We start from the raw sequence: 15,261 nt of genomic DNA on the forward strand, positions 1-15,261 counted from the left end.
GATTACAGGCACCACCAGGCCTAGCTAATTTTTTTTGTACTTATTTTTTCAGTAGAGACAAGGTTTTGCCATGTTGGTCAGGCTGGTCTCAAACTCCTAACCTCAAGTAATCCACCCGCCTCAGCCTCCCAAAGTGCTGGGATTATAGGTGTGAGCCACCGTGCCCGACCAGCTTCCCAATCTGTTAAATGGCAATAGTAATAGAACCTACCTCATATGACTGTTGTGCAGATTAAATGAGTTAATATAACTTAAAAGTGTTTAGAATGGTGGCTGCACGCAGTTCCCTCAATATGATCCATATGACCCATTTTCTTGTGACCCTGTGGTTGTCAGTTGTTGGGATAAAGGCTGTGCCCTGGTTGTCACCCACTGGAACCTGGCCAAGCTGTATGTCTGGACAAGGGACCACGCCCACCCAGAGAGCCCTGCATGGGGGCGGGGGTGGTTTTTCCTAATTCATACCTTAAATACTTAAAATGCTGGGGCCTCTGGGAGCAATAAAGAGGGCCTCACTTGTCACCTTCATCTTGGGGAGAGGTCTGGAAGCTGAAAGCTGACTTCTCAGGGTAGTGCTGATGGAGAGTGGTGTATTCGGAGGGAGGTCCGCCTCCCTCGAGTCCCTAGGTCAGGGCCCCTTTGATGGAACACGCCTCAGGCAGGATCAATTAGTCAGACGCCGGTGGAGTTCTAAATTAAAATAAAATCTGCCAAGCCTCAGAAGTGGATGTCCCAAATGTGTCTCATTTCCAGCTCTGACCTGAGCGCCACACCAAAGGCGGCTGTTTAGCATCGTGTTGGACACAGATGAGAGTCAAGCAAATCTGGATTCCGATCTCCATCTCCCCGAGCCCCTGTGGCTGTGGAATTAAAGTGGCGTGACCTCCCTAGGGCACAGTGTTCCGTCTGTAACCTCGTATGAGGATCACAGTTCCCACAACGCAGCGGACAAGAGCCTGAACTCGGCGAATGTGTGTAGGGCAACCAGCAGTGCCTGGCACAGAGCAGGTGCCCATAAATACCAGCGACCAGCTCTCCAAGGTGGGGGAAACATGCACACATATTTTCCACTGACACCTAAATTAGGTTAGACGGCCGTGATCTGGCCAGAGATTTATTTTAATTAGCAAGCGGCAGGAAAACTTGATTCACGGATGTGAGTGTTTGATGATTTCTCCAGGTGGTAGGAAAAAAATGTTAAATGACAAAAACAAACTGAGAAACATTCTTGAGGGGAAGCAAAAAGAGAGAGAGAGGCCTGTTAATAGCACTGCCTAAATATAGCAAAGTGTATTTCTGTAGATGGCAAAAATGGTACCCAAGCCCTGGAAGAAAATATTGCTTCTTCCCAAATTTCCACCTGGCTCTTTCTTGAATCCAGGTGGCCAGCAACGGCTGGAAGCATTGGCTGGAGGAGTGTCAGCCCTGTAAACCTGTTGCTGGACTTAGCCTGGTGTAGAAGGACAAGGGTTAATGATATTCCAACCCTTCCGGGCCTCACGATCTTGCTGTTTCTCACCTCCACTTTTTTAGCTTGCATTTTAAAAAGGAAACACGGCTCCAAAAAGGGCCCTCAGAGGCTGAATTTGGTCAAAGAGCTTTGCAAACAAACTCCAGGTCCTGAGCCCCACAAACCTCTAATTGGGAACAGGTGAGTAGAGACGCCAGTAGGGAGTCAACCATGTGGTCTCTGCCACCCTCCCCACCAAGTTCTTTCTTTCTGATTTCAACATAAACCATAACAAACACCATGCAGAACCAATTACGTGCACTCAGGGCCCAGGAGGCAGTGACTGCAGTCAGAATGGCTGGAAGTGGCCCCTTTAGGATGGGCTCCTCTGCGGGGAGGTGGGGACAAGCTACTCCACTGTCACTTCTGTGACCCTCCTGTACCCAAAGCCCATGCCTGCCTTCCCAAAGGAAAACCACACATTGATTTATGATGGATTCACCAAAACATTTGACCATTCTGTGGGTGTTCAGTGAATCTTTTTGACCACGGAGCTGACTGCTCATAGGACCAGCCATTTGGAAAGGACAGATGGATCCATTTATATCAACTGGATTGAGGGGTAAGGACTTCCCCTCCCAGGTATCAATTTACAGCTGCCCAAGAGCCTTTAGTGTTGGCATCTAAAAGAGGTGCTGGTCCCGGGGAAGGCAGGGTCCTGCAGTGGTGGGGGCTGTTGACTGTCTTATTAGGGAAGGCACCCATCACTGTTTCCGCAGACATCTGCTGAGTACTGACTATTCTGAGTTTGTCCCACATTCTGTGCAATACAGTTCTTGTTTTTTGTTGTTGTTGTTGTTGTTGTTTGTTTTTTTGAGACAGAGTCTTGCTCCATCACCCAGGCTAGGACTGGAGTGCAGTGGCGCAGTCTCAGCTCACTGCAACTTCCACCTCCCAGTTTCAAATGATTCTCCTGCCTCAGCTTCCTGAGTAGCTGGGATTACAGGCATGGTGTGCGCCACCATACACAGCTAATTTTTGTATTTTTGGTAGAAACGGGGTTTCATCATGTTGGCCAGGCTGGTCTCGAACTCCTGACCTCAAGTGATCCACCCACCCTCCTTGGCCTCCCAAAGTGCTAGGATTACAGGTGTGAGCCACCTCATCCGGCCTAAATACGGTTCTTTAGACTCTGTGCACCCACTGATCATAGGCTTAGAGGGTGGCTGACTCAGGTCTGTGCTCTAGCAGGAAGAAGGGGGTGAAAGAGAATGTGCCACAGGAAGGGGCTTTGCTGGATCTTGGGGCCAGGGCAGCCCAGCACCATGCATCACAGTGGGCTTTCTGGAGTGAGACCAGCTGGGTCCAGCTCCTCACGGACTGGGTGACTTTGCACAGGTGGCTTAGCCCACGACAGCCTCAATTTCTCATCTGCAAATGGGAGTAATCAGAGCATGGAGCTCACAGATTGTTGTCAGCGTGACATGAAGTCATCCAGACAAAATGCTGAGAACATGATAGGGGCCCAGCAGGCATTAGCCATGATTATTGTTGTGCTAGAGATGCCCCCATCATTGACAAAAACCACATCAAGCTCTTGTTAGCTTTGCTTTTTGGGTGTCTCGGGGCAGACTGGGAGGGGAGTTATGTTAGAGAAATGGGGACTGTTCATTCGCTGAGCAAATATTTATTTCCTTGAGGGCCTCTAAAAAGCAAAATGAATCAAATGCACATAAATCTGTTATTAATCAGAAACTCTCAGGCTGCAACAGGAAGGCCTCCCAGCACTGTGGAGATGCTGGCCCAGGCCTAAGAAGCAGTTCTAGCTGAGGGATGGTGGGGCCCATGGTGGTCTCTGTCCTTCAGCCTGATTCCCAAGTGCAAAGCCCAAGCCACAGGCTAAGATTTGGAAAGGGGTATAGGTGAGCCTGTGGCCTTCAGCCGGATTGCTCGAAAGCCCAGCACCACCCATTCCCCGTCCTGCTAATGCTCTGCCATCACCCCCAGCCCACGGGCATGGATCCAGCTCTTGGCCTGACTTCCAAGGTGCTTCTCAAGCTGGCTCTGCCCCTGGCTGGCCCCTCCCCTTTCAGGCATTCTCAACGACCCATCCTCAGAGCCCCTCAGTGCAGAGACTGCCTCTGGGTCATCTCTATGTCCTGGGCCCTGCCCAGCACGGGTACCAGATCCTGCCACCAGACCATCAGTTCCATTGTTCAGGACATAGTGGACAGAAGGAAGGGGGACCATCTGCACCCTGAGTGTCCTGGTCTCAGGGCAGTTCCTGGAAGTTCCCTACTGCCTTTTTCTAAATCCTAGATCTGAGTTTCTATGGATGTCATTTATGTTTTCATGTGAAGGTGGAGTTCAAGTGGAGAAAACTGATGCATTCAGGTTCCAATTTAGTTCTCAAGAAGAGCCATGGCCAAGTGGGAGCTGGGTTTTTCCAAAGATTACTTTGGCTGGAGGTGAGATTGGAGGAGTGGGAGGCCGACTGCTGGGGGCTGGCAAGAGGAGGCTGAAGCAATGGCCCAAGCTCTGCAGGAGGACCCCAAACCAGGACAGGTGCCAAGGGGGAGCCAAGTGAGAGAGAGAAGGGCCAGGATTTGATTGATGTGGGGGCAGCACGGCGGGGAGGATCAGGAATGGTTCCCAGGTTGCTCTCCCAGGGCCAGGTGGTGTCTTTCATCAATGTGGAGTCTGCAGTTTTGGGGGAAATGATGAGTTCATTTTGGACGTGCCTGTAGGGCAGCCAGGTGAAGCTTTCTAGCACCAGAAAAAGAAGGAACTGGCCGGGCACAGTGGCTCATGCCTGTAATCCCAGCACTTTGGGAGGCCGAGGTGGGTGGATCACCTGAGGTCAGGAGTTCGAGACCAGCCTGACCAATATGGTGAAACCCCATCTCTATTTAAAAAAATACAAAAAATAGCCAGGTGTGGTGGCATGCACCTGTAGTCCCAGCTACTCAGGAGGCTGAGACAGGAGAATTGCTTGAACCTGGGAGGCGGAGGCTGTAGTGAGCCAAGATCGTGCCACTGCACTCCAGCCTGGGCAACAGAGTGAGACTCTGTCTCAAAAAAATAAGAAGGAATTTAGAGGGGAGATGGGAACTGGAGGTTTAATTTGAGCTATGGGATATTTACTACTGACCAGCGGACGCCTTCGCCCAGGGTGCTCCATCCCAGGCTTCCTGATGCCCGCAGAGAGCAGCAGGCAGGAGCCTCGAGTGTTGCAACATCCTGAGTGATTTATAGGGAACATGGCCCTTGTGTTTGTTTCTCAGCACTGCCTTCCAAGAGGGAATCTAAAACCCCACATTCTGATCCTAAGTGTAATTTCCAGTCATTTCCACCGACAACATTTGGTTCTTATTATCAAAAGATACTCACACAGATGTAGCATTAAAATCTTGGCTTCCACGGATCAAGAAAACAAGATAATCTGAAGTATTGCAGCAGCCCTCAGACATTTACAATTCCAAGAAATGGTTGTTGGAGAATTCTTCTAGAATATCCATTTCCCAATGTGTTTCTGGGTGGAAGAAAGCCAGCCACTTGGTCAATTTCAGGGTGTTCATCTGAACTTTCAACCAGGAAGGCAGAACAGTCTTAAAGGGTGAACCCCTTAAGGATGAGGACCCGGGCTCATTTCCTGGGGCTTCCCCGGGCCCCTTACCTCGGGGCACACACACGGTGCTCAGTGAGGGTTCGTTGGCTGTGAAAAGAAACAGGTGAATGCCACAAGCCAGCACATGCGAGGCCTTCCCATTTGACATTTCTTTCTGCAGGTTCCAAGGGCTGGTGATGGGAGAGGTGTGGCTTCTCTGACACAGAAATGGAAAAATATATGAAACTCATGTTTGGAAGTTTAATGGAGAACTTTTATCCTTCTCCCTGTTAAATTCTGTTTTAGTGATTCTGGATCCTTCCAAATAACATCCCCAGCATGGCATTCTCCACTCACAGGCCTTACATATTCCCAAAGTGTATCGTTACATAATAATTTATTAAGTTCATCCTATGCACCAAGTACTTTAATGAACTATCTCATTTAATTCTCAGAATAATACCGGGACAACCGTATGCGGATCATCCTCATTTTACAGATGTGGAAATACAGACTTAGGAAACGTAGGTCATTTTTCCAAGAGAACACGGCCAGTGAGAGGCAAAGCTGGTATTTGAGCCCAGGGAAGGTGACCCACGCCCCATGACACACTGTTCCTGAGTCCCTGTGAGCACCAGCAGTGCCCAGGCTGGGTGGAAGGGGCCTTCTTGTACATTCGCCTACTTCCTCCTCTTGGGGATCCTGAGAGGTAGGTTGGTGTTATGATCCCCATTTTACAGCTGGGGAAACAGACTCACAGAGGTAAAGCGACTTGTCTGAAGTCACACGAAGCAGAGGGGCCAGAACCCGGATCTGAGGGACACCAGCAGGGTCCTTTGTCTCCTCCAGAGCCCCAGGACTTCACCCCTCCTCTGCAGCCTCCGCCTCCACCATCGCTCAGGATAAAACAGGCTCCTTCAGAGCCCACCGGGGCACAGAAGCTGAGAGGTAATGGCTTAGCCTGAGAAACCCCCAAGAGGGCCGGCACGGGGGCTCACGCCTGTAATCCCAGCATTCTGGGAGACTGATGCAGGCAGATCTGTTGAGCCCAGGAGTTCAAGACCAACCTGGGCAATATGGTGAGACCCGGTCTCTACAAAAATACAAAAATTAGCCAAGTATGGTGGTGTACAACTGAAGACCCAGCTACTTGGGAGGCTGAGGTAGGAGGATTGCTGGAGCCCAGGAGGTGGAGACTGCTGTGAGCCAAGATCAAGATTGCACCACTGCACTCTAGCCTGGGCGGCAGAGCGAGACTCTGCATCAAAAATAAATAAATAGGGCCAGGTGCAGCAGCTCATGCCTGTCATCCCAACACTTTGGAAGGCCAAGGCAGGAGGATCACTTGAGGTCAGGAGTTCGAGACTAGCTTGGCCAACATGGTGAAACCCCATCTCTACTAAAATACAAAAATTAGCCAGGCGTGGTGGCACATGCCTGTGGTCCCAGCTACTTGGGAGGCTTAGGCAAGAGAATTGCTTGAACCTGAAAGGCAGAGGTTGCAGTGAGTCAAGATTGCGCCACTGTACTCCAGCCTGGGCAACAGAGTGAGACTGTCTTAGAAAAAAATAATAAATAAATACATACATACATACATAAATAGGCTGGGTGTGGTGGCTCACACCTGTAATCCCAACACTTTGGGAGGACAAGGCGGGTGGATCACTTGAGGCCAGGAGTTTGAGACCAGCCTGGCCAACGTGGCAAAACCCTATCTTTACTAAAAATACAAAAATTACTGGGCATGGTGGTGCCCATAATCCCAGCTACTCGAGAAGCTGAGGCCCAAGAATCACTTGAACCTGGGAGTTAGCAGAGATGATGCCACTGCACTCCCAACCTGGGAGACACAGCAAGACTGTCTCAAAAAAAAAAAATAATAGAGGCCGGGTGCAGTGGCTCACGCCTGTAATCCCAGCACTTTGGGAGGCTGAGGCGGGCGGATCACAAGGTCAGGAGATCGAGACCATCCTGGCTAATATGGTGAAACCCCGTCTCCACTAAAAAATACAAAAAAAATCAACTGGGCGTGATGGTGGGTGCCTGTAGTCCCAGCTACTTGGGAGGCTGAGGCAGGAGAATGGCGTGAACCTGGGAGGCGGAGCTTGCAGTGAGCCGAGATCGCGCCACTGCACTCCAGCCTGGGTGACAAAGTGAGACTCCGTCTCAAAAAAAAAAAAAAATAAATAATAAAGAAACCCCCAGGAGGTTCCAGGGGCCTCAGTGCAATTGTGACTGCGCCAGGTGTGACTTGGGAACCCTGGCGAGGAGGCAAGAGAGCGTGGAGCCTGTGCAGCTAATTCCACAGGAAGGGAGACCACCCAGATCCAGAGGCCGAGGCCTTCCTCCTGACAGCTCCCCGGCCATTCATCTTGTGCACATGGCCACATGAAAGGAGTCGAGAGATGGAGTCCATTTCCCTCCTCTAGGGCTTGCTTGTGAGGCAGGGTTGGGTCAAGGTTGTGGGAGCCTCTCTCTTGCTCCCTGCTTGGTGCCTCAGTGACCAGCCAGCTCCCTGCCCCACCCAGCTGGCCCCAGGCCACCGGCCGGGCCTAAGACTCAACTTGCCAACTTACAGCCTGAGGGAGGGCTGGGCTCTTCAAAAACAGCCTCAAATCATCCAGGCCGCTGACAGCCACAGGGCAAGCGCCCAGAGCCCATTCTTTCTGTCTGGCCTCCATCTCATCCGGCGATCCCAGGCTCCCAGGAGTGGCTGTTGATGATGCCCTTTCCATGTACTGGGCCTTTGCACACACATTGCACCAAATTCTCACAGCAGCCGAGCCAGGTAAGCGGGGTGATTTCCAATTTCAGCTGGAGGGCAGGAGTCTGAAGTGGGCTTTGTGGCCACGCAGCCTGGATTCCCATCCAGCTCAGGACCACATGGTCTTGAGCAAGTCTCTTCACCTACCTGAGCCTCCTTTTATTCAACTCATCAGCAAAATTGGTGTAATTCATGGTTCCTTTATTTTTTAATATTTGAAAAAAAATTTTTTTTTTTAGACGGAGTCTCACTCTGTCGCCCAGGTGGGAGGGCAGTAGTGCAATCTCGGCTCACTGCAACGTCTGCCTCCGGGTTCAAGCGATTCTCCTGCCTCAGCCTCCCGAGTAGCTGGGAGTACAGGCACACGCCACCACAGCCGGCTATATTTTGTATTTTTTAGTAGAGATGGGGTTTCACCATATTGGCCAGGCTGGTCTCAAACTCCTGACCTTAGGTGATCTGAGCACCTCGGCCTCCCAAAGTGCTGAGATTACAGGCGTGAGCCACCGCACCTGGCTAATTTTTCTATTTTAGTAGAGACAGGGTTTCACCATGTTGGCCAGGCTGGTCTTGAACTTCTGATCTTGTGATCTGCCCACCTCAGCCTCCCAAATTGCTAGGATTACAGGCATGAGCCACCATGCCTGGCTTGACAAAAATTTTTTTAAGTGGTGGAAGTACAGGCATGAACCACCACTCCCAGCCAATACAGGATTTCTTGAGCTGAGTCCACAGATTCCCAAGAGATCCATGGAGAAGCCGGAGGAGAAGGGAGCCCATGAAGTAGAATGGGGGGAACTTGCTTCTTTTTTTTTTTTTTTTTTTTTTGAGACAGAGTCTTGCTCTGTCTCCCAGGCTGGAGTGCAGTGGCCTGATCTCGGCTCACTACAACCTCCGCCTCCCGGGTTCAAGTGATTCTCCTGCTTCAGCCTCCCGAGTAGCTGGGACTACAGGCATCTGCTACCACGCCTGGCTAATTTTTATTTTGTATTTTTAGTAGAGACGGGGTTTCACCATATTGGCCAGGATGGTCTCGAACTCCTGACCTTGTAATCTGCATGAGCCACCACGCCCAGCCGGTGGAAACTTGCTCCTTCATTCCAACCAGCGCGTCACCGAATGCAGTACTTCTTCCCATGATGAAGGTACAGAACATTCCAGAGGAAGATTAGCAGCACCTGTGACCATTTCCTCAATAAATAATGGCCACCTCTACTTCAAAATTAGGGTAGTTATTGGACTTATCACTGGATTTTTTTTTTTTTTTTTTTTTGAGACGGAGTCTCACTCTGTCACCCAGGCTGGAGTGCAGTGGTACAATCTCGGTTCACTGCAACCTTTGACCCCCGGGTTCAAGAGATTCTCCTGCCTCAGCCTCCCAAGTAGCTGGGATTATAGGCGCGCACCACCACGTCTGGCTAAATTTTTTTTTCTTTTGTATTTTAGAAGAGACAGGGTTTCACCGTGTTGCCCAAGGTGGTCTCTAACTCCTGACTTCAGGCAATCCACCTGCATCGGCCTCCCAAAGTACTAGGATTACAGGTGTGAGCCACTGCGCCCAGCCCTGGATCTTGTTTAATGCATCAACGTGTCAATACCCTTCCTAAAATTGTGTCCCAGAAGAAGAAACAAGGCCACAGGTGCAGTCTATTTCCGCTCCTCACTTCCACCAGGTCTCTCTGTCCTTATAGCCCTGCCCCACCTGATTGGTTAAACCATCTGCTGCCTGGTGTCTCCTCCACTGGATGACCAGGACCGAAGGGGCTGGAGAAGGGTTAACTCCAACGTCCAGTGCCTGTCCCTGCTTGGTGAGCTCAGCCCAAGAGATACTTTTGAAATAAGACATCCATTTTTGTAGCCACAACTCTATTCAAATAATTGCCAAGTCCAAGAACCTTGGAATCATCCTTGACCCATGTTCACACCCCACATCTGATCTGTCGGCAGGTTTCTTTGCTCCATCTTTACATTCGTGCAGTAGTGAATCACTTCTCACCATCTCTGCTGCCCATCCAGGTCTGAGCCACTGCTGTCTCCTACCTGGATAATTACCACGGCCCTGTCCTCTCTGGTCTCTCTGTTCCATCCTTGCCTTCTTACACTCTAGTCTCATCCCAGAAGCCAGACAGGTCATTCCAGCATGGAAGTCCAGTCACTCCTTGCTCAAAACCCTCCAAAGGTGTTAATCTTTTTTTTTTTTTTTCTTTTTTGAAGCAGAGTCTCACTCTGTCGCCTCGGCTGGAGTGCAGTGGCGCGTCTCGGCTCACTGCAACCTCCACCTCCCGGGTTCAAGCGATTCTCCTGCCTCAGCCTCCTGAGAGGCTGGGACTGCAGGCACCCACCACCATGCCCGGCTAATTTTTGTATTTTTAGTAGAGATGGGGTTTCGCCATGTTGGCCAGGCTGGTCTCGAACTCCTGACCTAGTGATCTGCCTGCCTTGGCCTCCCAAAGTGCTGAGATTCCAGGCGTGAGCCGCCGTGCATAGCCAGGACTTCTTCATTGCTGCAGAAGCCCAGGACCAGAACTTTGGGAATATTGTTGTGGGCTCTTGATAAACACATATTTTATATGTTCATTTATCTGTTGTTGTTGTTTTTTAAGACAGGTTCTTGCTCTGTCGCCCAGGCTGGAGTGCAGTGGTGCCGTCCCAGCTCACGGCAGCCTTGACTTCCAGAGCATGAGTTCTCTGCAGCGGAAGCCATGTCCTCTCACCTCTGAAGCCAGGGAAGAGAGGGATGCAGCACTAATGCATTCCTTAGAAGTGCTGCACTATGAGCATGCGGTTGGGTGTGATTCAGGCCATGTTGTTCTGGCCTCTTGACATGGCCTCTCCACCGCCGGGAGGTGGTGCCACTTTCCTGGCGTCCAGGCTTGGCTGATCACGCTCTCTGACAGCTTGGGCCATGATCCGGGTGCCACTGTGGGATCACGCTGCCTGTGCCCTCTAGGGCTCACAGAGATACTAGCTTTTGAATTCCAGTGCCCTCTCCCAGACCTCTAACAGACCCCACGGAGCTGAGCCCCAGCTCTCTTCATTATCAATCACGCCATTATAACCAGGACACATACGTCTGTGTGCCTGGACTGTCATTGCCCCTAGGATGAGATTTTCCCAGCAGCTCCTCCATCATCATACAAAGAGGTCTCTGGAGGATCCACATCCCTTGCCGTCTAGACCTGTCCTCAGTATGCCTGAACCCCGGGTGTTCAGGCTCAGGCTGTGAAACTCACGCCCACAGTTCACCAATTCATGCAACAAATACAGCATGATCTCGGCTCACTGCAACCTCTGTATCCCAGGTTCAGTCAATTCTCCTGGCTCAGCCTCCTGAGTAGTTGGGATTACAGGTGCCAGCCACCACGCCCAGCTAATATATATATATATATATATATTTTGTACTTTTAGTAGAGATGGGGTTTCACTACGTTGGCCAGGCTAGTCTCGAACTCCTGAACTCAGATGATCCACCCACCTCGGCCTCCCAAAGTGTTGGGATTACAGGCGTGAGCCACCGTGGCTGGCCAGATTTGTTTTATATTTTAAAGTCTTACCAACAGGATTTGCTGATGGATTGAGAGAGAGAGAGAGCCCAACGATGGATCCAAACTCTCTGGCCTGAGCGATTGGAAGCATTGGGGTTTCTATAGTCTAAGACAGGGAAGACTTTGGGGGGACAGGTGTGGGTAGAGGGAAACCAGTTCTGTTCAGATGCCTTCATGTTGACTGCCTGCTTGTTAGACATCCCGGTAAAGCTATCAAGTCGACATTTGCATACCGAGCCTGGAATTCACAGCAGAGGTCAAGCTAGAGAAACACACTGGAGAGCTGTCACCTGTCTTCCCCTCCTGGAGCTCTGCTGACTGTCTCCTTGGGGGCATTCTGTCAGAGGTAGCTAGGACTTTAGAACTGCGCGCAATTCCTGGCTCCAGCTTGAACTGGCTCTGGGACCTTGGGAAAGTGAGTTCCCCTCTCTAGCCCTTAGTTCTTGTGAAAGGAAAATCGCGGGACTCCAAAATCGCAAAGTCAAGGGGAAAAGTCAAGCTGGGAACTGCATCAGGCAAACTTGCCTCCCATTTTCTTCCTAGATAAGATAGCTACAAAGATAAACAAGCTGCATACCTCCCTCCCAATTTGCCCACAAGGAAATTCCTTGTGGGCCTCAGGATCTTTACCCTAAAACAGTTCTGTTGAATTTCACCCTGGCAATGTAAATTGATAGCTTATCTTCACAGATATAGGACAAAGGACAGAACTCACCGTCAGCCCTCTGCCCACCTGAGACAAATGCATATATGATTGCTTCCTCTGCCCTATTGTTTATGTGAAAATGCAGATTACTGAGCCAGACTAGGGCACACAGGACTATTCCTCTACCCTCCGCTCACATGGAAATTGTGTATTCAGTGAAAGGCTGATCAAAGACTCAAAAGGATGCAACCATTTATCTTTTATATGCCTATGACCTGGAAATCCCTGCTTGCAGTTGTCCTGCCTTTCCAAACTGAAGCAATGTACATCTTACACATATTGATTCATGCCTCATGTCTCCCAAAATGTATAAAAGCAAGCTATACCACAACCTCCTTGGGCACATGTCAGCAGGACCTCCTGAGGCTGTGTCACAGACACGTCCTTAACCCTGGCAAAATAAACTTTCTTTCCTTTTCTTTTTTGGAGACAGAGTTTCGCTCTTGTTGCCCAGGCTGGAGTGCAGTGGCATGATCTTGGTTCACTGCAACCTCTGCCTCCCAGGTTCAAGTGATTCTCCTGCCTCAGCCTCCCAAATAGCTGGGACTACAGGCGCCTGCCACCAAGCCCGGCTAATTTTGTCTTTTTAGTAGAGACGAGGTTTCACCATGTTGGCCAGGCTGGTCTTGAACTCCTAACCTCAGGTGATCTTCCTGCCTCACCCTCCCAAAGTGCTGGGATTACAGGCATGAGCTACCGAGCCCAGGTACAAAATAAACTTTCTAAATGGATTGAGACTTGTCTTAGGTACCTTGTGCTCACGTTCCTCATCCTCATGGGGCATATGAAACTGGTAACACTTCTCGCAGCCTCCTGCAAGTTTTTTTTTTTTTTTTTTTTTTTTTTTTTTTTGAGACAGAGTTTTGCTCTTGTTGCCCAGGCTGGAGTGCAAAGGTGCAATCTCAGCTTACCGCAACCTCCGCCTCCTGGATTCAAGCAGTTCTCCTGCCTCAGCCTCCCGAGTAGCTGGAATTACAGGCATGCTCCACCACACCCAGCTAATTTTGTATTTTTAGTAGAGATGGGGTTTCTCTATGTTGGTCAGGCTGGTCTCGAACTCCTGACCTCAGGTGATCTGTTCCCATTCCTGTTTACTTCTGGGGGCCATGCTAGGGGTTGGCCCCAGGGACTTTGGATTCATCCTTCATTCGCTGGAAGAAGAAAGGAAGGCAGACCTTCCAGACTCAGTAGATGAAACTGACTTTGCCAGGTCTGGGCAGAGGGCAAGTGAGGTTCAGAGATGGGGGAGCATGAATCTGGGGGTGGGCTGGATGAGGTGGTGGTCGGGGGAGGATCAAGGCCTTTACTTGGTCGGGGCAAGCACAGATGAAGCCCCACCTAGCAACTACCTACTCTGTGTCACTCACAGCCTTGTTCTCACTTGGCTTCCTCCAGCTTCTTTTCACCACTCCCTTAACATCACGTGGGCACAATCCATATGGTTGAAAAGATGCCTCTTGCTGGGCGCGGAGGCTCATGCCTGTTATCCCAGCACTTTGGGAGGCCAAGGCGGGTGGATCACGAGGTCAGGAGATCGAGACCATCGTGGCTAACGCGGTGAAACCCCGTCTCTACTAAAAATACAAAAAATTAGCCAGGCGTGGTGGTACGCGCCTGTAGTCCCAGCTACTCGGGAGGCTGAAGCAGGAGAATCGCTTGAACCCAGGAGGCGGAGGTTGCAGTGAGCCGAGATCACGCCACTGCACTCCAGCCTGGGAGACAGAGCGAGACTCTGTCTCAAAAGAAAAAAAGGGAAGGGGAGGGGAGGGGAGGGAAAAGCCTGTTTGGAAAAGGTGCTCCAGAGGCCCCTGCTCCATCCCCAACCTTCACCCCAGGATCCCTCCTGTAACCAGGCTCAGGACGCTGCTCCACCCAGGAGCGTGGGGACCTGTCACCTCATTGCACCAACATTCCAAAGTGGCTGTCGCTTCCGCAGAGGGAGACCCAGTGAAGGTGGAAACAAGATGGCCAGGGGCTATGCTGGGAGCAGGCGAGATAGATGTGCCACCTGCTGGCGGACAGCTCTCCGGTAGACAGCAACAGCTCACTGCACATGAGAGAAGAGAGACAGACCCTCTTATATTGTTTTATACTCAGAAAAGGAAAGAGAAGCGAAACTAAAGGCAGGTAGCCTGGCACCTACGAACCAGACTGGAAACCAGGCCTGGGCCTGCCTGACCTAATGCTAGTAGTTAAAAATCGACCCCTGACCTAACCGGTTATGTTATCTATAGATTCCAGACATTGTATGGAAAGGCATTCTAAAAATCCCTGTCCTGTTCTGTTCCTTCTGATTACCAGTGCATGCAGCCCCCAGTCACGTAGCCCCTGCTTGCTCAATCGATCACGACCCTCTCACGCGGACCCCATTAGAGTTGTGAGCCCTTAAAATGGACAGGAATTGCTCACTCGGGGAGCTCGGCTCTTGAGACAGGAGTCTTGCCTGATGCTCCTGGCAGAATAAACCCCTTCCTTCTTTAACTCGGTGTCTGAGGAGTTTTGTCTGTGGCTCATCCTGCTACACGCATACAGCTGGTACCCGGTTTCTTAGGGGTCCTCCCTTTGCAGTCCTGGCTCAGGGGTGGGAGTGTGGTTGGTTTTTCTTTTTCTGTCCATTTCCATCACTCCAGAAAGTAGCTTCATGCCTATTTGCCAACAAGCCCCCTCACCCTGTCCCAGGCAGGCACTGATGGAATAGTTATCCTGATTCTGGAACTCCCCATAGATAGAATTATAAATTGTGAACTCCTTTGTATCTGTTACAATGTTTCTGATTATGATTTTTTTTTTTTTTTTTTTGTGACAGAATTTCGCTCTTGTCACCCAGGCTGGAGGGCAGTGGTGCGATCTTGGCTCACTGTAACCTCTGCCTCCCAGGTTCAAGCAATTCTCCTGCCTCAGCCTCCCAAGTAGCTGGTATTACAGGCACACCCCCACCCCACCCCTCACCACCATGCCCAGCTAATTTTTTATTTTTATTTTTTATTTCATTTATTTATTTTTTTGGGATGGAGTCTCGCTCTGTTGCCCAGGCTGTAGTGCCGTGGTGTAATCTTGGCTCACTGCAACCTCCACCTCCCAGGTTCAAGCAATTCTCATGCCTCAGCCTCCCAAGTAGCTGGGAGTACAGGCACCTGCCACCACACCTGGCTGATTTTTTGTGTTTTTAGTAGAGATGGGGTTTCACCA

The sequence above is a fragment of the Symphalangus syndactylus genome, chromosome 18 (assembly GCF_028878055.3).
Source record: "Symphalangus syndactylus isolate Jambi chromosome 18, NHGRI_mSymSyn1-v2.1_pri, whole genome shotgun sequence".
NCBI classification, from domain to species: domain Eukaryota; kingdom Metazoa; phylum Chordata; class Mammalia; order Primates; family Hylobatidae; genus Symphalangus; species Symphalangus syndactylus.